Source organism: Nycticebus coucang, chromosome 7, assembly GCF_027406575.1.
Source record: "Nycticebus coucang isolate mNycCou1 chromosome 7, mNycCou1.pri, whole genome shotgun sequence".
NCBI lineage: Eukaryota > Metazoa > Chordata > Mammalia > Primates > Lorisidae > Nycticebus > Nycticebus coucang.
In genome coordinates, this window is record NC_069786.1 from 44,156,083 (window position 1) to 44,179,560 (window position 23,478).

At 41.4% G+C, this 23,478-nt stretch overlaps 1 protein-coding gene across 16 annotated transcripts in view; it reads left to right on the plus strand.

Moving 5' to 3' along the window:
* The window catches only part of LYPD6B (LY6/PLAUR domain containing 6B), a 202,832-nt gene that overhangs the window by 137,912 nt on the left and 41,442 nt on the right, over positions 1-23,478 (plus strand). The window lies entirely within an intron of this gene.

Sequence of the window (23,478 nt, forward strand, 5' to 3'; positions counted from 1 at the left end):
TAAATACATAGGCTGGACTGGTTAGACTATTAGACCCGTCTCCAAATTTCCTGGTGAAGAAATCAGTTTTCCGAGGTTAGCTGCAAATGTCAACTAATGCCTCTAAGGCTTCCGGGATTGATCAGAGTCTGCCGAATAGACATCTTTCTGGCTATCAGGGCTGTCACCTCCCAGCCCAGGGTCCCTCTGCCTTGCAAACAGACCTCCCACTTGGCATCTGATGGGTGAAAGGGAGGGAGGAAACATCCAAAGGAAATTGTCTAAGATTAGGAGCTAATTGGGCCAGGCTATGTTTATATTCCTGTTTCTGTCTAAAGAGCAGATTGAATTATTAGCATCCATGTTTGTTACAGATAATTGTATGTTTCAAGAACAAAGTAGAATTCTGTATACTAGCTACCAAGATGCCTTACTCTTTGCTTTTTTAAATGGATGACATTGTACTATCCTAATTAGGCCCAGGAAAACAAGTAGAAATCTGTATGGTATCATCACTCTTTTCTCCAGGGCATATTGGGTGGTATGTGGGCCTTTACTTTAACTTAAAAGTCTGCTATTAATAAACCTCAAAATTATGAAGATCAGCGGCATGACTGTCCAGCGGTGAGACATGTGGAGATCACTGGGTCATCTTCCAAGGCAAAGAAACTTCTCATTAGCAACAGGTTTAAAGGCAGTGTTAGGAATGTAATTAATAATGATAACAATGGCGATTTAAAAAACTCTAATATTATCCATTTCTATCACCACCATCATGATAGCTGCCATTTGTTGGCTCCTGCTGTGTACCAGGCAGCAGATTAACCATTTCATCTGCAATATCTCTCTTGATCTGCCCAGCATTTCTGCAAGGAAAGTTCTATTAACAGCCACCTTCCTTTTACAGTTGAGGAAATCAAGTTTTAAAGAGATTAGGTGAATTGCCAAAGTTAGACTGCCAAGCCAAAAAAAGTGGCGGAATGGGGATGTGAGTCACTGAATGGCACAGATTGGGGTCCACATGGTCACCTAAGGCTGTGCTCTACAGGACCTCATACCTGCTCATACCTGCTCACATTCTCTTCTACTGTTCACATCTTATCTTTTCTGCATTGAGGTAGCAAAAAATTAAGAAATATGCCAGTAGTTGAAGAATATTTGGGCTGTGGAGAAGAACAAAAGGACTTAAAAATAAAAATCGCCCAATTTGAAGAGATATCAGTTGTAGTCATTAACTCTTTAGTGTAATTTGCTAACTGTGGTTTTTCATCTTGTATATCGTTTCTTCACATAGTTACTGTGTATTTAAGTTTTACATTTTAAATTTATATACTATTCCATTGTCTATATGTACCACAAATTCCTTATCCATTCATTTCTTAATATATAGTTAGATTCATTCCAAATCTTGTCTGTTGTGAGTATGCTGCAATAAACATGAGAGTGCAGAATTCTTTTCAACAGACTGAATTCCCCTCCTTTGGATGTATGACCAGCAGTAAAATCGGTGGATCCTATGGAAGTTGTATTTCCAGTTTTTTGAGGAACCTCTATATTGTTCCATAGTGGCTGCACTAATTTACATTCCCACAGTGTCCACGAGTTCCCTTTCTCCATATCCTTGCCAGGATTCATTATTGTCTGTCTTTTTGATAAAAGCCATTTTAACTGTGGTGAGATGATTGCACACTTTAGCTTTGATTTGCATTTCTCTGATGACTAAAGACATTGAGCATTTTTTCATATACTTGTTGGTCATTCATATGTCTTCTTTTGTCTATTCAGATCTTTAGTCCATTTTTAAAAGCAAATTATTTGATTTTTTTTCCCTGTTGAGTTATTAGATCACCTTACATCAGATCTTTTGCCAGATGGGTAGTTTGAAAATATTTTCTCCTGTGGGTTGTCTCTTCACTTGATTGATTGTTTCCCTTGCTGTGCCAGAAGCCTTTTAGCTTGAGGTGATCCCATTTGTCCAATTTTGCTTTCGTTGTTCGTGCTTCGGGGGTGTTACTCAAGAAAGCATTGCCTAGACCAATGTCCTCAAACATTTCTTCAATGTTTTCTTTTAGTAGTTTCATAGTTTTACATCTTTGATTTAAGTCTTTGATTTAATAGTTGTGTCTGGTGATTTGACTGTTGTACGTGGTGATTTGATGTTGATTTGATTTTTGTGTGTGGTGAGAGATAGGGGGTCTAGTTTCATTCTTCTACCCTGTTTCCCCGAAAATAAGACAGTGTCTTATATTAAGTTTTGCTCCCAAAGATGCGCTAGGTCTTATTTTCAGGGGACGTCTTATCTTTCCTGTAAGTAGGTCTTATTTTCAGAGGATGTCTTATTTTCGGGGAAACGGGGTACATATGGATTTCCAGTTTTCCCAGCATCATATTGAAGAGACTGTCCTTTCCCTGCTGTACGTTCTTGACACCTTTGTTGAAGGATAAGTTCACTATAGATGTGTAGATGGTAGCTTTGTTTATATCAAATAGGTACTTAAGCTTCCAAAGCCTCTTATGACATTTTTCACAGTGATAATTCTTTAGAGTTGATTATCATTCCTTCCTTATGTTACAGGTGAGAGAATATAAGCTTTTCTTTCTTAGTATTATAGAGGAAGGTAGCCTTTTTCTTAGGCCATAGCAAAATCAAAGCTTATAATGTTGGGGTGGGAAGACTTTCACTCTAGCCTCTGGGGTCAACAACTGGATCTAGGAAATAAACTGACATCAGGCAGATTAACAGGAGAAAAGATCTATCAACTTATGATATGTAATAATACCCAAGGAAACAGTGAGATTTAGGAGCTTAATACTCTCTTTATAGGGAAGCGGGGAAGAGGGATGTAGACAATTTAGACGAGAGTAAATGATTTGGGGGAAAGATAGACGGGCCCTTAGAAGAATAGACAGGAGATATGAGAGTCTGTGTCTGGGTGTGGTGTGTGTTCTCATCTCTGCTGCTGTGATAAGAGTTAATCTTTCCTGCTTGCTGAAACTCCTAGGGAGGGGATTGATGACTTCAGTTCTTTTTGAAGGATCTGTCTTTGGGCAGATAAAGGGAGCTCAGAGACAGCCTCTGTTCATTTACTGTTTTTCAAATGCCTTTTGCTGCATTTGCTGTTTGCCTTCAGTGCAAAGTAATCATACATATGTGACGTATTTTGGGGTGGCATATCCTGACCTCCTTTATTTGCTTTCATCAGGAGGGAAAAAAATCAAGGCATTTGGGTCTTCCTGCATTCTTAGAGCCATGTATCTGGACTGTGGAGAATCTGAGATTGGCTCTGACTGGCTCTTCTTAGTCTTACCTGATGATGTTGCCCTTGAACTGGTTTACTCATGCCATGGAGGTGTCAGCCCACATCACTGTGCAATGTCCAGGACCTGTGACATTGGGGGTCAAATCTTGGCATTGCTGGTTCTATATTCTGTTGCAGACAAGAAGGAACAAAATCTGCATTCCCACCATATCCTTGTACAAAGACCGGACTTGGGCACCTGCCTTGGTGTAAAAAGCTTGCTTCCCTTTCCTTAGATTTGCTTGTTAATTGGTTTTAGCTTTTTCCAAGTTAATGTACTGACTTCACTGCCTGCACTGATCTGAGGTGGGTGGGATGAGAGCTTTGAAGCACTACGTGGTAGTTGATAAACCTGTTACCAAATAGACAAATGACCTAGTGTTGTGTGTGTGTTTAAAATGCTATTGACAATAAAGCTTCTGTTGTATAAGCGCTCTGTATCAATCATCTATTGCATAACAAACTACCCTAAACTTAGTGTCTAAAAAAACAATCATTTTAGGTCCTCATGATTCGCTGGGTCAGCAATTTGGGCTGGGTTTAAGCGGGTAGTTCTTCTGCCAGTCTCACCTGGGGTCATTCATATCATTGCACTCAGGTGGTACCCAGAAGCTGGTTGGTGTAGGGGCCCTCAGCTGCCAGGATGGCTCCTCTTTGCTGTGGTCTTCCCTCCAACAGGCTAGCTCAGCCTCCTTTACATGACAAGAGGATAAGAGTGGAAGCTGTGAGATTGAAGCATAGACTCAGAAATCACACACCCTCACTTCTGCCATAATCTGTTGGCCAAAGAAGTCATAGGGCCAGCCCAGGTTCAAGAAGAGGTGATTGAAATGCATTCTGCCACTTAATGGAAGTAGCTGCAAGAAATTATCACAGGTTCTTAACTTTAATATAAAAGAAATCTGAAATTATTTTAAAATTTAAAAATTTTGTCTTCAGAAAATCCCAGAGCACAGATGGTCTTGTTAGCCCATCTGAGACACAAAGCAGCCGAGAAAACAGAGGTCTTTCATTATATGCCCCCCAATATAACAAAATAAACATTAAAAACAAAGATAATAATAACATCAAATACTAATATTGTTCTTACTCTATGGCAAGTGCTGTCTGAAGTCCTTTGCATAACACATTTAATCATTATAAAGTCTTATGAATAGGTATTATTTTTATCTCTATAATAGGTATTATTTTTATAGGTAAGAAAACTGACACACAGAGTGGTTAAGTAACTTCCCTGAAAGTCATACAGCTACTAAGTGGCAGACCTGGGATTCCATACCCCAGGCGGTCAGGCTTCAGGTCTGGGTATTAACTCCAAGTGCTTCTCAAGTTAATGGGAACCAAATCTTCCTGACTCTTAGCAGGGTTCTGTCTTGGACCATGTGGTTTTTCTAGAGACATGGGAATTGGCTGTTTGGAATGGGAATTGGCTGTTTGGAGGCGGTTGCTAGTCCTTTCTGGGTATACCCATGCGACCAAAAATGGGTTTAGTTGTATTATAGAGACCCTAATTTGATGTCATAGAAATACTTATGATCTCATGGAACAGAGAGTAATTCTCCTGGGCCCAGCAGTATCTATTGGGAATGGGGTTTGGGGTGGAGGGTTTGCAGAATGAGAATATCTAATAAAGCCCTCCAAAGGCTTTCAGATGACCTCTTGGGTTTGGCTTCAGGTGGTCAGAAAGCCTTGTTTAAGAACTATCTCAGGTGGGGTGGCACCTGTGGCTCAAGGAGTAGGGCGCCGGTCCCATATGCCGGAGGTGGTAGGTTCAAACCCAGCCCTGGCCGAAAACCACAAAAGGAAAAAAAAAAAAAGAAAAGAACTATCTCAGAGAAAGCGTGAGCTGACACCCTTTTTTTTTTTTTTTTTAAATCTGGTATTTGTGGATCTAAATTCAATCTAATCTCTAGGTAGAACAAGTGGTTCATTTAAGAAAGTGACAAAGGTCACCAACATTTTTGAGGTCCTCCTCTCAGCTGTGGGTGCATAGTACCTGTATCTTAACAGTGGGCCTCAGCCCCTTCCTCAGTCTGAGGGGCCTGGGACATATTTGGAGCAAGGATTAACTGGCGTCTCAGGATAGGCACGTCTCACTTTGCATTTAACCCAGGAGCTGAGGAGAGACCACCTTTCTCAGGCCTAGGGGAAGTCACTCTGGCTACCTACCCTCTTCTGTCCCAGAAATCCCATCTTTGTCTCTTGACTAGCCTCCTTCTGACATCCTCATCCTCTTATGTGGACTCAGGTTGGAATCAGTCCCCTGCTGCTGAGAACATTTCCTTCAACTGTGCATACAAGAGAACTTACGTGTTCACTAACACAGACTCAAGCTGAAATGAATGTGAGTGGGAAGGTGGGCAATGTGGACACGCACAGTCCTGTCCAAGAGGACAGAACATGGCCTGGCGACTAGGGAGACCCAGGCTGCAGAGTAGCCCTCCCCTCCCATCATCCCTCGCCTTCCCACACCAGGAACTTCCCTGTCAGACAGTTTTCTTAATTGTCATCCTGGGGAAATTTTCCTCATACCCGTGGAAACTCTGTTACCTCCATAATCTTTTCCTTCAACAAATCTTGAAGAGTTTATAATCCTCTCCAGCACGAAGTGTTTTTTGTTGTGGAGGCTTACTTCCCTCTTTTCTTATTCACACCAGCTGGGACAGTTTATCCCTTGGCACAGAAGTGGAAACCTGACAGGCAGGTCTCTGCAGTAGAGACTGGGCTGGCTCTGTGTCCAAACAGGGCTGTACGCTAAGTAGCTGGACCTTGCCTTTATGACAGGATGCCCCAGAACAGACCATAGGCAGGAAGCGCCTTTTGTTTCCGAGGCCCTTGGAGCTGTTCTGCCCCTGCCATAAACTTAATTGCTTCCTGTGATGTATCACACAGACCAGTGACCGGCACCTCTTTTGCACCCTTCTGTCTGGTGAACCAGGACTACCAACACCTGTAGCTTTGCTTTTCAGTAGTTTTGTTTGATTAACATGAGTTTGCCTTTGGCTTTTGCTCATATTATCTATTTAGGAGGACTTATGGTGCCCAGGGGAAGGATGTATGTGTGTATGTTGGGGGTTATAGTTAGAGACAGCTGGGCCTTCCAGGACAGTGGAAACAGGTACAATTTAGTGGGCTTAGAAGATTGTGGTTCACCACCGGGGGCGTGGGTAAGGGGAGGTTTTATTTACTTTATCAGAGGATGTTTCAGACTTGGCATTTCCTTGAAATCACGGCAGTTTTGACTCAGTTTTGACTCACTCTGGGATGCTTGAGCTTAACTGTTCCCTTGTCTTATTGGTTTTATGACCAGTATTGCAGGAAGACAATACTTGAAAGTTTGTAGACACCTCCCCCCATCTCTTTTTTTCCTGCAGTTAAGATGATTGCTTAACAATAAATATAGAAAGGGAGTTAGAGAAAGAAAAAAATAATTTTGCTCTAGGCTGCCTCTTGGCAAGGAAGACAGAGCTGGATAACTACTCTGAGTGGTTAGCAAGCGTATTGACGTATCTGCACTCGTAGTAGTCAGGTTCTAACCCACAGTGGCGGCCACTTCAGCGGCATTCTCATAATCCACAGGGGTGGCTTCTTCACAGGTCATTACCAATAATCCACCTAAAGCATAGCATCCCAGATTTCACCTTAAGCTCTCTTCCAATTTTATCCTCAAGAAGTTGTTCTAGAATAGATTAAAAACCTGCTCTGTGTCTAAACATGGCAGGCACACGCCCAATCTGCCTGTTCTTCCTGACATCATTGTCCACATTTAAACTGGGAATAATATTGAATTCTGTCTACTTAATAGCTGTGTTTCTCACCCCTGTTCTCTGAATGAAAAGGGTCAAGGTTGTTCCTGCTCTGTGGGGATCTGTGTAACCACCAGGTGTGGTGCCACCGGATGGCCAAGGAATGAATGATGTGCTTGGCTGATAACATAATCTGCAGCATGGACTGTGATCATAGGGGCCTACCTTCTCTTTGGCATTTAAGCCTCAGGTATGCTTTGATCGGGTGTGTGGTCAAGCTCTATTAAATTTACTTTGGAGCTTTAGCAACATACCCAAACAGATTGTTGCCGAAATCATGCATGGTATGAACCTATTTAGAAATGAGCCAACAGAACTCTACTGTGAGGCAGTAATGTAGACAGTTACTTGCCATCTATTAAATCCATTTTTTCTATATTTTTTAGTAGTACTTAATTTCTAATTGAACAATATTTTAACTCATCTCTCTCAAAAGGATAAATTATGGTAATCCAATATGGAACTAGTGGGGTAATCCAATATGGAACTAATCCAAATTAGGCTGGAAACTGGAATCTCTAATGTGTTCATGGATCCACTCTGTGACTGGTTATGACTCTCAAAGGGGTGAGAATCTGAACTGTAAAATTTTAAAACTGCACTGCCATGTTAGAGGCTTTCATTTCCCTTGTCGACATGCCTGTTTGGCCCGTTTCAGTAAGACATTGTATTATGCAAAGAATTCCGAAGATAGCCAACCCAGTAACTAAGAGCAGAAACCAGCCAGGGTTTCTCTAGGATTTCTCTTCTAAAACTAAAGTTACAAATGTCTTCTCTGCCATTTCCCACCTACTTCCAGTCAATCCCTGTTATTACCAGAGGCCAAGTGGATAGTTTTGTGGATAGCTTTCCTTGATTTGTGAGCTGGCATGCAGACTTTAAATACAGGGTTTTAAGACATTAGGGAGGAAAGTGACATTGATTTATTTGTTCTGTTCTCTACCAGCCTAAGAAACTTGTCCCATCAGGTAATGAAGAACTGCTCTTATCCTAACTAGTGACTTCAAGAGAATGATTACTCATCCCATCATTACCACTCCCCTTGAGTCATCCAAGCTGGCGCATCTTGGTTTGCACTGAGTAAGACTCTTTAGGCAATCAAAGTCTAGGGCTAAGGCTCCTGTTTAATAATATGGAATTATATAAATATGCCCTGGACATGGAGTCCTGGCTTCTTCTGGAAAGATATCTCACAGGACCAGGTCTTTGGTCATATGTCTATTTGAGAAATTGTATTGGCCAGTATTGTCAAATGTGTCCATCGTAAGACAGTGTGAAATGGTTACACGAGTGACCAGACTCTCCAGCCTGCACGGTATTGATCTCATGGACAAAGATAGAGCTATTAAAATATTAAAATGGATGGTGATTTAGGGGCACCTCTTCCTTGTACTTTCTTACTAGTGCCGGATGTTGATCACTGAGTCTTCAGTGGGGATTTTGGTAAACCCTGTTCGGGCTGTGTTCTTGTGGCCATACTGAGAGAGCGTTTGCACATGACAAGAGCCATCATAGACAAGTACAACTGAGAGGTGGCTGGAGTCATGTCCATTTTACAAATACCACCTGTCTTCTATCACATCACTAAGCTCTATGCTATTCTTAGGTCCTGCTGTATATGATGTGATGACAAATATGAGACTAAATTAGCCTAGATTAAGTTTGGAAGTGTGAGTAGTTACAGAGATCAGTATTGATTAGCATACAGGTTTAGTTCATTTCACAGTTCAGGTTATTACAAATTCTCAATTTTTTTTTGTTTTCCTAAGGGGACAAATTCTTTTTTTTTTTTTAATTAAATCATAGCTGTGTACATTAATGCAATTATGGGGTACAATGTGCTGGTTTTATATACAATTTGAAATGTTTTCATCAAACTGGTTAACGTAGCCTTCACGGCATTTTCTTAGTTATTATGTTAAGACATTTATATTCCACACTTAATAAATTTAACATGTACCCTTGTAAAATGCACCATAGGTGTGGTCCCACCAATTACCCTCCCTCTCCTCTTTCCTCGTCTTCTTGGGCTATAGTTGGGTTATAGCTTTCATAAGAAAGCTATAAATTGGTTTCATAGCAGGGCTGAGTGCATTGGATACTTTTTCTTCCATTCTTGAGATACTTTACTAAGAAGAATATGTTCCAGCTCCATCCATGTAAACATGAAAGAGGTAAAGTTATCTTTTTTTAAAGGCTGCATAATATTCCATGGTGTACATATACCACAACTTATTAATCCATTCATGGGTCAATGGGCACTTGGGATTCTTCCATGACTTAGCAATTATGAATTGGGCTGCGATAAACATTCTGGTATAAATATATTTGTTATAATGTGATTTTTTGTCTTCTGAGTATATACCTAGTAGAGGAATTGTAGGATCGAATGGCAGGTCTATTTTTAGATCTCTAAGTGATCTCCAAACATCTTTCCAAAAGGAATGTATTAGTGTGCATTCCCACCAGCAGTGTAGAAGTGTTCCCATTTCTCCACATCCACGCCAACATCTCTGGTTTTGGGATTTTGTGATGTGGGCTAATCTTACTGGAGTTAGATGGTATCTCAAAGTGATTTTCTTTTCTCTGATGATTAAGGATGATAAGCATTTTTTCATGTGTCTGTAGGCCGTGCGCCTGTCTTCTTCAGAGAAGTTTCTCTTCAAATCCCTTGCCCAGCCTGTGATGGGATCACTTATTCTTTTCTTGCTCATACATTTGAGTTCTCTGTGGATTCTGGTTATTGAACCTTTGTCAGGGACATTAACCTGCAAATATCTTCTCCCATTCTGAGGTCTGTCTGCTTGCTTTACTTACTGTGTTCTTGGCTGTGCAGAAGCTTTTTAGTTTGATCAGATCCCAATAATGTGTTTTTGGTGTTGCTTCAATTGCCCAGGGGACACATTCTTAATATTTATACCTATTACAGATCTAGAGAAACTTAGCTTTGAGCAAGAGCTGTATTTTGAGACGTAGTTGAGCCATCATGAGAGAACATGACATGTAGAAAATCAAAAGAATATATTCCGGGTAAAATAATGGGTGGGAGTTTGTGGGTGAATAGAAAATCCTACCTCTTCTACAAATTCTTAACTAATCCTTCCTGGGTTTAGATAAAACCAACAGTCAGTATTATAACAGCTATTCCCTTACCTTTTTCTGTCTTCAAGCACTTGAAATACACTATTGAACAACATCAGAATTAATCCGAGACCCCTTAGACTGTAGACTGACCTCCTTGGGGCAGCAACCTTATCTTCTACATCTGCAATTCTAAGGACTAAGAAAAATAAATGTTTTATAAGGAGGTATACGTGAAATGATTAGTGGCTGTGAAAATAAAACAAATGGTAATCCTGAAGCCCCAGCCTTTGACGGCATGTCCTGTAGGGTCAGAGTGAGATAGAAACCTAGTTTCAGGGGGGAGCAGCTGCGCTGGGCCTCGTGGCAGGGCCTGCGTGGAGAGCGATAATGTGCTCCCGGGAGCAGGTTAACTTCACTGTTGCCATGATTCCTATGTTGAAATAAGAAGGCTCAGCCCAGACAAATGGTAAAGAAACAAAACCAACTTTTTTATTACTGTGACGACATTTATAGCCACGTCCTATTCTATGCCCTTATCCTTGAGGCATTGTGCCAGTCATTTTAATGATTTATTTTCTTTTTCACAACCAAAAAACAAATAAAATATTTTATCACCTTTTGGGTAGACTTGATGTCTTTCTCTTCATTTCATCACTTTCTTAGTCTATAAAATTTCCCTTTCCTTTCAGTTTTTATAACTGAAGGGTAGGAATTCTGTTTTTCTCATTCCTTCGATGAGGGCTTTTTTTTCCTGATCATTATTTGTTGGGGAGAGGGAACCTGCAGCCCCAGCCTATTTTTGTTGTCTTGTGTGTATGAAGTGGAAGGCAGGAGACATCTAAAGGGAGACTCAGGAAAGACCATATATTTGCAGCAATATGTGGATGGGGGGAAAGGTTTTGAATAAAAATTTTTTTTCAGTGCTGTTCTCCACTTTTTAGAGAATCAGATTGTTAGGGCTGTTGCTGCTACAGAAAGAGTGGTTGCATTGGGTCAGGAAGAAAATCTCTACTCCCAAAATGCACTCTGTGGTTTCTTCCCCAGGATATGCAGTGAAAACGAGCCGTCTGTGTAGGAGCCATGGCCCGGTGCTCACCCCTCTCCATTCTGAACCGTGGGTCTTCAGTCTAGGCTCCTACTTTCCGCCTCACAGGCTTATTGTTTCACCCTTTGCCTTTGTGGCTCGTTTCTGCCTCATTTTCCATGTGCCTCCTCACATGAAGGTGTCAGCAGCAGGATACTCCTCCCTCAGACCAGTCATCGCGAGCCACAAAAGCTACTTGACCACATGTGTGGGTGTAAAGGGGCAAAGCGCTCCCGAGTTAGGTGATTTCACACTGCAGCTGATGTAAAATGTGAGTGTGTCAAGTTTGCAGGTACAACCAGGATGTCTGTTTCTGTGGGCTTCCTAATCAAAACAGGGTGTACTAGTCCAAAGGTGATCAGACTCACCGTGATGGTCTGGGCTTCCCAGACAGGGGGCAAAGCACTATTTCTGGGAGGGTCTGAGAGGGTGTTTCCAGACAGATTAGCATTTGAGTTGTGGAGGGTCCTCCCCGTGTGAGTGGACACCATCCAATCTACCAAGGGTCTGAATGGACAAAAGGCAGAGGAAGACTGAATCCGAGCTCTCTGACTGCCTACCTGAGCACAGATGGGGATCTTCTGCCCTCAGTGGCCCTGTGCCTCAGACCTGCAGACTCAGATGAGGGTTCAGAGCACGGCCCCTGGCCCTCAGGCCTCCGTACCGCACCACCAGCTTTCCTGGATCTCAGCTTGCAGATGGCAGATGGGGCTCACTGGTCTCTGATCTCATCCACCAATGCCTTTCAATAAATCTTTGTATGTGTACATCTTGTAAGTTCTGTTTCTCTGGAAAACTCCTGAAGAAGACTTTTTTTTAAAGGCCAATATTGTTATCTAAAGATGAAGCTCAGTTGTGCAGCAGCATGATTACTATATTTTCTAAAAAAGACATGGTGTTCATAATGACTTATAATTCATATAGGCTAATTGCTGTCCAGCAGGGTCTTGGTTATTCTGTGCCTATGCTGTTGATTATTTGAACTCAAATGCATAACTTTATATTTAATGTCTTATTTAGTCTTCAAGCCTTATTTTAGATCTTAATTCTATTAGGAAATGTACTAGCTGCTTTTCCTGGCTTTGTGTCATCAGTAGATTTCATAAGAAGATTTCATATCTTCATTGAAGTAGTTGTTAAAAATGTTTTATCAAAAGAGAGAAAGAAGGGAAGGAAAGGGAAGGAAGGAAGGGAGGGCAGGCGGTCGTGCAGCATACCACTAGGACATTCAGGGTTGAGGCTTGTCTATTAGAAAGCATTATTTGTCAGCTGACAATTTGCTATCATTTCCAACATGAAGTTTGGTGTATCGCCTTTCCAAAATCTAGGCTATATATGGAATCTCACTGATGTAATAGCCTATAACGATGTCGCAATTGCAGGGAGATTTGTTTGGCTATCCTTTACCGTGGTTCACACTAGACCTAACTAATCACTTCCTGCTTGCTTGCTTACTCACAAGGCAACTACTTATCAATTTGCACCTTTATTTACTAAGTTGAAGAGATGTGTATTTGTGACGCTTTGGTGTCTAGTCTATGATGCCACAGCACTCTGCTGTGAATATCAATTCACAAGATATGGTTCCTGCTTTCAAAAAGTTTAGGAGAGAGAGAGCGAGAGAAGGAGGGAGGGATGGGGCAAGGAAGAGCAGAGAGAGGGAAGGAGGGACGGGAGTGGGGCCTTGGTGTGTGCCACACCTTTTGGGGACAAGACACAATTATAAGAGGGACTTTACCTAACAAATGCAATGAGTGGAACCTGGTTTCTTGTTCCCTCAAATGAATCCCCAACAATAAAAGAAAAAAAAAGTTTATAGCCTAATGAAGGGAAGAGATATAAGCAATTTCATATTGTACAAACACAACAGTGCACTTGCACAAACGTACATGGTACAGCCTGCTCCACAGCTGGGCTACGTGGGACCGGCTGGCTGGTAGGTTACAAACCTGCACAGCATGCTGCAGTGCTGCATCCTGCAGGCGGTTGTAACACAGTGGTAAGTGTTTGTGTATATAAATCCATCTGAACACAGAAAAGGCACAGTAAAAGTACAGTATAAGAGATAGAGCTTACCACAAATGGAGCTTGCAGACCTGGACGTTGCTCCAGGAAAGTTGGTGAGTGAGTGGTGAGTGAATGGGACCTAGGACCTTACTGTAACCACTGTAGATTTTAACACTGCACACTCAGGCTACACAAAACTTACAAAAATATTTCTTTCTTCAGTAATAAATTAATCTTAACTTTAAGATTAATAAATTAATCTTAGCTTTCTGACTTTATAAACCCTTTTAAATATTCTTAAACTTTTTGACTCTTAAGTAATAATCAGCTTAAAACACAAGCACATAGTACAGCTGTACAAAAATATTTTTCTTTATATCTTTATTCTATAAGCTTTTTCTATATAATTTTTTTCCAAATAGTTGATGTTTTAATAGACACACTTGATTCCACAAGCTTCCATATAACCACCAAATTTTACCTTTAACAACGTAAAAGTAGTACAGAGTAAATGTATACAGAAGAGAAGGCAAGCGCTCAGTAAAATCAGCAATAGGGTACGGAATAGTAGCTGAGATGTTGTAAAACTAGACTTTTTGTTTTATTATTCAATACCCTCTCCCCAGTTGTTGCAAAGATTAAAAAGTACCATTTTTTAAAATTAAATCATAGCTGTGTACATTAATGCAATCATGGGGCCCATATACTGGTTTTATATACAATTTGACATATTTTCATCACACTGGTTAACATAGCTTTCCTGGCATTTTCTCAGTTATTGTGTTAAGATCGCCTGCCCTAAGAACAACATTTATAACAATATTTTTATAATATTTGAAGTCACAATGTTTGAATTTGTTAGGTAGAGTCCCTTTTCTGAGACAGAGTCTCACTATGTCACCCTCAGTACAGTGCTGTGGCATCATATATAGCTCACAGCAACCTCCAACTCTTGGGCTTAAGTGATTCTCTTGCCTCAGCCTCCCAAGTAGCTGGGACTACAGGCACCCACCACAACGCCCAGCTAGTTTTTTGTTGCAATTGTCATTGTTATTGAGCAGGCACTGGCAGCATTCAAACCCGCCTACCTCGGTGTATATGGCTGGTGCCGAGCTGGTAGAGTCCCTCTTGTAGTTATGTCCCATATCCCAAAGGTGTGCCTATTCAATGGGAGTACCCCCAAGTCCCCCCTCCAGCCTTCTCCCTCATTCACTCTCCCCCTAACTTGAATTAAAATGAGTTTTTCTCCTCTGTGGGCCTGAATTACATTATCTACTGGCTTCATATTAGTATTGAGGGCATTGGATATTTGTTTTTCCATTCTTGTGATACTTTACTGAGAAGAATGTGTTTCAGCTCCATCCAGGTTAATATAAAAGATGTAAAGTCTCCATCTTTTTATGGCTGAATAGAATTCCGTGGTGTATATATACCACAGCTTGTTAATCTGTTCCTGGATTGGTAGCATTTAGGTTATTTCCACATCTTGGTGATTGTAAATTGAGCTGCGATAAACATTCTAGTGCAAATGTCCTTATGATAAAATGATTTTTTTTTTCTTCCGGGGAAATGTCTAGTAGTGGGATTGAAGGATCAAAGGGGAGGTCTAATTTTACTTCCTTGAGGATTCTCCATACTTCTTTCCAAAGAGGCTGTATTGGTTTGCAGTCTCACCAACAGTGAAAAGAGTTCCCCCTCTTTCCACATCCACGCCAGCATCTGCTATTTAATTTTTCTCAAGTTTTAAAATCTTTTTGTTAAAAAAAAAGACACAAACATACATATTAGCCTACGCCTGGCTCAGGGTCATCAATGCCACTGTTGCCCACCTCCACATCTTGTCCCACTGGAAGGTCTTCAGGGGCGGTAACATCCATGGACCTGCCATCTCTTGTGATAACTAGTGATGCCTTCCTCTGGATATCTCCCGAAGGACCTGCCTAAGGCGGTCTTACAGTCAACCCTTTTTTTAGTAAGTAGAAGGGAGTACATTGTAAAATAAAAATTAAAAAGTACAGTATAGGAAATACACAAACCAGCACATAGTCCTTTGTTATTATCCAAGTATTATTTACTGCACATAATTGTGTGTGTTACACTGTTACATGGCTGGTAACAGTAGGTTTCTTTGTATCACTATTACCACAGACACGTGAGTAATGTGAGTGCTTTGACACTGTGATGTCTACAGTAGGTGATAGGAGTTTTTTCAGCTCCATTACAATCTCGGGACCACTGCCATATGTGCGGCCCATCCTCGAGGGAAGCATTGGAATGGGGCATGGGTGTGTCATGCACACGTGTGTGTGTGTGTGTGTGTGTGTTCCTTGTATAAATAATCCCTAGTTAAGGTAATCCAAGAGAGCAGACAACTGCCTGGTGAATTCAAGGACAAGGGAAATGAAATTTGAACTGGGTCTTACAGAATAAGTGCTCCATCATCAGTTTTAGAAAATGTGGAAGAATGTTCCAAGAAAGGAACAAACCCTCCATGGATAAACTGTCTGGAGGCTGGATTCTAGTTCTGCATAGGCCGTTCTCCTGCCCCTGTGACCTCCTTGCCCCAGGCCCCTGGCTTGCACTTGGTTGTGTTATCCACTGGTTTCTTGCCCTGTCCTCAACCATTTGACCCACAGACTTGCAAACATGTCTAATTTTTTGTTTTAGTGAAGCATTCAGGGGGAAACAGGTAACTACAGGCAGTTGATAGGGCCTGTTTGGGAGCCACCTATACCCTGGCGTGGTAGCCAGCCCTGAGTCCACAGAAGGCAGCATGTCTGACTCTGAAAGACATCACTGCAGCCGCATGGAGCGTGGACCCAAGAGGCTTTTGAATTAAATTAGGACCTATGCTTTACACCAGGGATAACTCAAGTGAAAAGAGACCTTTCCTCAGACTCACACCCACCATCCCTGTGCCCCCAGGCATCCAAGCACCTTCACTTTCAAATGTCTTACTGCTTTCATCCTCAGTGGAATTGCTTGTGCAGATTTGAAGGGGATCAATTTAGCTGTGTTTGCATTTTGCAGGGTATGAAAAACGTTGTTTCAGTTATTACTTGTGGAAAGCTGAGGAACCAAATATGCAGCCTGGTTTTTTAGATTGCAGGTGGAGTTGGCAGCATTGGTGCTCAAGAAATGGCCCCCAAGCACGTGAGCCGAGTAAATTTGATTAGCATTGCATGGAGAGATCAACCTGGAACAACACAATGCCATTTTTTTCAAATGTATTTCTGACGACTCCTCGTTTGATGAGGAAATGCTTTTTCCCCTCTTGTTGGATCTTTGTTTCCATCAAATGTGCAGCCAGTTGGCTGAGGTGCTGACTCCCAGAGCTGGGATTGTATATTTAGTGTCCTGGCAGGTGGGAACGATGCTTACTGTAGTTGGTTACCTCAGCTCTTCTTCCATTGGGCTGTTTCCTCCTGTCTCTTATTCCTCTTCATCTTGTTTCTTTGGGAGCCAGTAGCATTGCTTTTCTGTAAAGAAAATGGATGTAAATTACCAGGGGCAATGAAACAACTCAAGCATTGGTTTCTGGCTTAGAGGGCTCATGTTTTAGGAGTCAGCAGGATGCTTTGCCGTGGTATCTGTGAGGGATTTCAGTAGATGGCTAATGCTCTGCTAGCAAATCTCATCCCTGCTGGGCACTTCATTATCCATTCCCTGCAACAAGCAGCTTCAGCAGGCGAGTGAGCAGAGCCACTTTATGGGACTGATGGTGGTTCATCTCAGTCTGCCACCGCGTAATCAGAAAGCTCGCACCACATCATCTGCTTGTACAGCCTGGCCCTGCTGCCTTCCAGGAAGAGTTTCTTTTCTACAATTGAAAGTGGGGGGGGGAAAAGGGAAGGGAGCTGACATTTATTGAGCACTTACTGTATGCCAGAGATTATGAAACATACTTTATAGTTATTTCATGTAATTCTGTTTCTTGTGCTTCACTCCTCACCATAGGTCTGAAATATACATGCTGCTTTCCTGACTTACAGATAAGGAAATGGGAATACCAAGAAGTTAAACAATTTGCTTATAGTTCATAAATTCAGGATCAATTAAACAATCCTAACAGTTCCTAAATTCAGGATTTGAACAAGGAATCCCTGACTCTAGTTAAATCCAGGATACACCAAACCTTAAGAATAACTTGTGTGCCATTATGTGCTACAGACGTGGATACTCAGGCAGAGAAGCAATTAGGCTTCCAGGATTATCTTTTTAGGTGGAATGGAGCATATAGACAGTGGTTCATCGTTCTTTGCCTCTGTTGCCATCTAATAATGTCTGAGCTCTGATATTTACCTTTCATCTTTTGAAAATCTAAAATATTACAAAGACAACATCATGTCATCACTATTACCTATAGGTCAGTGCAAATAAACTAAAAGTCCATTCTCTACCGCTTTACTCCTCTCGCCCCTGTAGTCTAGGCAGTTATCCCTTCAGCCAGCAACAAACAAGAAAAGTGACTGAGGTCATGTCAAGTATCCCCTGTTCACAGAGCAGAGTCTGTCAAAGTTAAGGAGCTCTGAGTGTCTGTCCACTTTAGACAGACACTGGCAGCTAACTCACCCTGCCTTTGAAATTTTCTTTTCTGTTAAATTTGAGAAATGCCTTTAATGCTTTCTTTCTGATACTAATACATACAGGCATGATTTTCTAAGCCTACTGACTGTTTTATGAGCTCCTGAAAACTTGACAGTGGTATATATTCTTCTCTTTCTCAGCAAACGATGCATCCCTGTATTTACTCTAACCAGTATGTCTTGTCAATAAATCCATCAAAGGCCAGGCCAGTCTACACAAAGCATGCTTTCCGCCTTCCCAGATGGAAAGAAAAGCAGCCCTTTAGAGTTTGGTAGGATGGAGATTACATTTTTTTTATCTAGCTCAAAAATTAAAGTATACCTCTATTAGTTTTCATTCTTGTGTGGCTAGGCCAATGATCAGGAGATTATTTATTGTTCTTTCATTAGCCAATTGGTAGATTTCCAAGTTTGGGAGCCAGGAAAGACAGTTCCAGCTGTTCACACCAATTTCAGAGTCACTGATTAGTGGCAGGTGAGAGGCAGACGTGTATGTGGGGACCTGCTCTCACTTCCCACCGTAGTGCTCGAGTGCTGGGCCTTCTAGGAGAATGCGAAGGGAGGTTTGTGCCTTGAGGCTGGCGGTCAGAGAGCCTCGATTTCTCCTGGCATGCTGGAGGTCCTTTGATGTGAATTAAAAAGCTTTGCAATTGTATAGATAACTTTCAGAGGCAGCACAAGATATTGTAACCTCAAACCAAGTGGACCCATCTCAATCACGCTCAGTGGCTACCTGGCAGTGCTGAAACCCTTATAAAATCTGGAGCTTTCATGTTGGTGAATTGCTTATGAAATGTAGAGAGCTGTGTGACTTACTTGAAGGAGATTTTATATTCCTAACAGGAATGATTAAAAAGACAGGCTCTCTGGCTTGGTGCTTGTAGCTCAGTGGCTAAGGTGCCAGCCACATACACCAGGGTTGGCAGGATCGAACCTGGCCTAGGCCTGCCAAACAACAATAACAACTACAACAACAACAACAACAAAATAGCTGGGCATTGTGGCGGGTGCCTGTAGTCCCAGCTACTTGGGAGGCTGAGGCAAGAGAATCGCTTAAGCCCAAGAGTTGGAGGTTGCTGTGAGCTGTGATGCCATAGTACTCTAGCTAGGGCGACATAATGAGACTCTGTCTCAAAAAAAAAAAAAGAAAAAAAAAAGACAGGCTCTGTTGCTCAGATCAGCACATGTGCCATAAATGTGATTTTACCCCTAAATTTCTAACTAGGATATATTTCAGTTAGCAGTGTTGGTGAGTGCCCAAAAGGTCATTTTGAGTTATTTTTTAAAGCAGGCATTCAGTACATCCAGGAGTTCATCAGTTCACAGAGAGCTGCTAATTCATTGTCCATAATTTACAGTCTCTTGCCACTAATATCACGCAAGCAAAGTCCTGATCCCCTCAGCATTCTCCGTCCTAAATCAGGTGCTGTCCTGCCAGGGTGAAGCTTGTATCCAGCCCTGCAGGTTTGGGTATCAGCTGTATTCTCCCCAGTTTTTCTAAATTAACAGTAAGAAGCATAGCTGGTTTAGGAATTCTTTTAGTTAGCTTAGATAATTGATAGAATTGGAGGAAGTCTTTCAACCTAATTTAAAACCTAAAAAGCAGCTATAAATTCCGTACAAATTTTCTACAAAATTCAATCAATTTTATTTATTTATTTTTCCTGACAATAAGATAAGGAATGCAAATACCAGAATTGAAAAGTCTGTCCCTTTGAAACTGGCAAGAAGGTGGACTTTGGTTTGCCTAACTTTTCTGTGGGAAGATTTAATCAGTGTTTGCTGTCAAAAAAGAGAAATGCTGTAGCTTCAGCAAAGACACTTTGTCTGTCTCGATCAACATAGTTAAGGTGATGGTAGGCCCTGTGTGAAAAAGTGTAGGGAATACTTTTTTATGATTGGAATACAAACAGACAGATTTACTAGGGACTCTGCTGGGGTTTTTTTCTCCCTAAACTTCCTGATTCAGCGGGCAGTGCAGTAGCTGGTACAATGTTATATGCTGTTATACAAATGAAACCAGCCGGATTTAATGATTCTCTGCTTCTAGGTCATAATTCTTTGGTAACAGGGAGAATTCCAAACCCGTAGCACTTTTAAAAAAACTTTTGTGGGGCACATGCAGCCCTTTTCTTAAGGTAGTTTTTTTTTTTTTTTTTTGGCAGTGGTGCTTTTTTGTTTTGTTTTGGCCTTAAGTCTCCAAAAGGAGACTGAAATGAAATAAATGAGGAAGCATTGACATGTGAATGAATCAGAGCAGGTGTTAACCAGACTCTTTCATTGCTGGAAGCTCCCTAAGCTTTGTTTGTAGGTAGGGGATGAAACCTGGAGCAGGCCCCACGGCGGTGGCTGCTCTGAGGCCCAGGCTGGCCCAGGCTGGCCACATCCTCCGTCCTGACCACTTAGGGGATCTAGGAGCTGTGTCTGCCACAGGCATACAAAGGGCCTGGAAAGAATCCTGGCCCCAGCGTGTCAAAGTACATGAAATGATTTTTGCTTTTTAAGTCTTTGGATGGTCAAGTTAATGTACCTGAAAAGGCCGTTTAAATGGCCTCAACTGCTCTTTGACCTTGGACCAGGCCCTGGACCTCTCTCTGATCCTACTTCTCTACAACTGCCTATGGCAGGGCTTCAACTAGATGTTTTAAGCTATGGAACACTTCACCCAAATGAAATTTTGTGAGCTATCCTAAAATCAGATCTATTCTTATGTAAATGGGGATAAGGTCCTCAGAATGCCTCCCACTGCTCTCCAATCCCCTTCATAGGCTGGAACTCCAGGGGGCGTGACTCTAGACTGGCTGAGTGCAGAAGCTTGTATTAAATGAAGGGCTGAAAATTCAGGTAACTTTACCTTCGTTAATCCTGAATCCTAGAGATAGCATATCTTATAGGTTTTAAGTGAACCAACTTAAAATGACTTAAATCTATATTAAGTTTGTAAACACCAATCATGCTTCTTTTTTCCATGTCCTGTATACCTTGTAACCAGAGTCTTTAGCTATTGTTCAGTGACACCAGAAGAGCAAATGAATCTGGATGATGAATTCTGCCAAGCTCCCTTGATGTCTCAGAACTATATCAGGCCTTTACTTACCCCTGCCGCCAGATTCCAAAAACCAGACTCTTCCCCCACTTCAACCCCTGAAACCCCTCTGCTACACCAACACTGTATCAACTCCCTTAACTCTGTATGAATCCTGGCAGTCTCCTTTGCAAAAGAGTCTTATTGCTTGAGAGACCAAAACTCAACTCCCAAGTTTCTGAATCCTCCATGGATGATTTAATTTTCCTATCAAACCCTATTTTCCACTTCCTTCTGATACACATCCATTTCACTAAGTTGTTCTGTCCCTAGTCTCTGCCTCCAAGCCTGTGGTCATGCTCTTTGTCCATCTTCCTATGTGCCTTTCCCCACAAGGCCCTATATCCTTTTTGTTACTCACCAGTATCCTTTATAGGACCCTCAAGTCCTTACCTCTTCTCCCTCTCATGGTGCTTAGCAAGAGGCAGCATGGTGTGGCAGCAAGATCATAGAACAGGGAGAGCCACTGGGGCTACCTTCCTGGAATTCTGCTGCCTATCTGCAAGATGCACTTGGCTAAGCCTCTTGACCTTTTTTAGTCACAGTATTTTCATCTACATAATGGGTTAATAATACACTTTCTCTTTTACCATGTGGTTATAAAAAATCAAAACAGGGGCAGCGCCTGTGGCTCAGTGTCTAAGGCACCAGCCCCATATACCAAGGGTGGTGGGTTCAAACCCAGCCCCAGCCAAACTGCAACAAAAAAATAGCTAGGCATTGTGGCAGGTGCCTGTAGTCCCAGCTACTCGGGAGGCTGAGGCAAGAGAATTACCTAAGTCCAAGAGTTGGAGGTTGCTGTGAGCTGTAATGCCATAGCACTCTATGGAGAGCAATAAAGTGAGACTCTATCTCTAAAAGAAAAAAAAAATCAAAACAGGTATTATATGCAAATGTTTTTAAGCACTCTATGTATTTTAGTTTTTGTTCTTAAATAATAATAAGGTATTACCACAAGGTATTATCATCATCACTTATTGTACCTGTAGAACTTGTTTTAATTCTTAGTCATACTCAGCCCTGTTCTTACTTCAGTCATTTCATGTGTCACCAGTTCTATAGGTCAAAGGATTTTTTTTTTTTTTTGCAGTTTTTGGCTGGGGCTGGGCTTGAACCCACCACCTCCAGCATATGGGGCCGGCACCCTACTCCTTTGAGCCACAGGTGCCACCCTAAAAGATATTTTTATATTGTAAAAGTCCATGGTGGTTATCACAGTGTTGACCACACAGAAGGTACTTCATAAGGATTTGTTTGAAAGAATTTTGGTCTCTAATATCCCCCAAGCACCTCTACCCAAGCTGGCAGTAGAGATCATTTATTCATCAGAAGGCTACTTGAAATTCTGGCAATCTTCAGTCCTCCCAAAGCAAGATTAATATTCTAAGGACTTAAAATAGACATGGAAGATCTTAACAAGCAGAGTAAGTAAGTTGTTTGGGTGAAAATGAATTCAAGTGGAACCCAGTTCTAGGACCAGTTAGAGCGAGTCTAGCTGCCAGTCCCTCGAGTCAGTGTAAACTCTCTAAAACTCTGTGGGAGCCCACCACCAACCAGGAGAAAGTCCCCTCTAGTAAGAATGCCATCAGAATGGTGCTATTCTTCACTGACGCTATTTGCTTTAGAAATAGCAAAACAGCCTTTAGATGGCTTCCAGAGATTATGTATTTTAACAGTCTACATGAATTTGTATTTAACTCTTGCCCTCAAATATGTTCCCTGAATAAAGGTTCTTGTATTAAGTTGCATCCATTATCAGAGTGAATGGTCTCAGTGCTATCATAAGTGGATGGCAAACACTTCCTCGTGTAAGTGAAAATTATTTCATTTCCCAGGGAAATATATCTTTTAAAAAAAGATAAGTAGAATATCTTCAGGAAAATGAGGTGGACATGTTGGTGATAAACTCTTGTTAGGGAAACAGGGACATTCTAGGTACTACTTATTATATTGGAGATTTACTTTGCAAAGCTGGTGATTAGTAAAATTTAATTATTTTCTCTTCCAAGCTTGACATAACTACTATACCTTATGCTTCTGGAAGAACTGAACTTTGTGGAAAGGTGAAATTTCTGAACCAAGAATGGAGAGTTTGCTGAAAGTCATCCAAATATGAGATTGCCCAGTTCCTAGTATGTAGAGGAAGCCTAAGCCAGTGTTCATTCATTCCTTCTCTCTCTCTCTCTCTCTGTCTCTCTATCTCTCTCTCTCTCTCTGTCTGTCTCCTGAGCTTTTTTGGGTACTTGGCCAATCTATAATGTTCATAGATTTGGTGTTTCCAAATTTGCTTATTTCTGGGAACATCTCTGCATGGTTTCATAATCATTAATATGCTTTCCTACCTACTACAAGCTATAAGCTTTTAGAAGAATGAATGTTGTAGAGTTAGTAATGCTTCATAATTCATTGTCCTTACACCAACTGCTAGCTGTTTGCTGTTTGTACCTAGACTACCTTTACCACTATATTGAAATCACTTTAGGGAAGAGACCATGTCTTACTTACTTTTTATTTCTAGTTCCTTACATCATGCACAGTAGGTACTCAA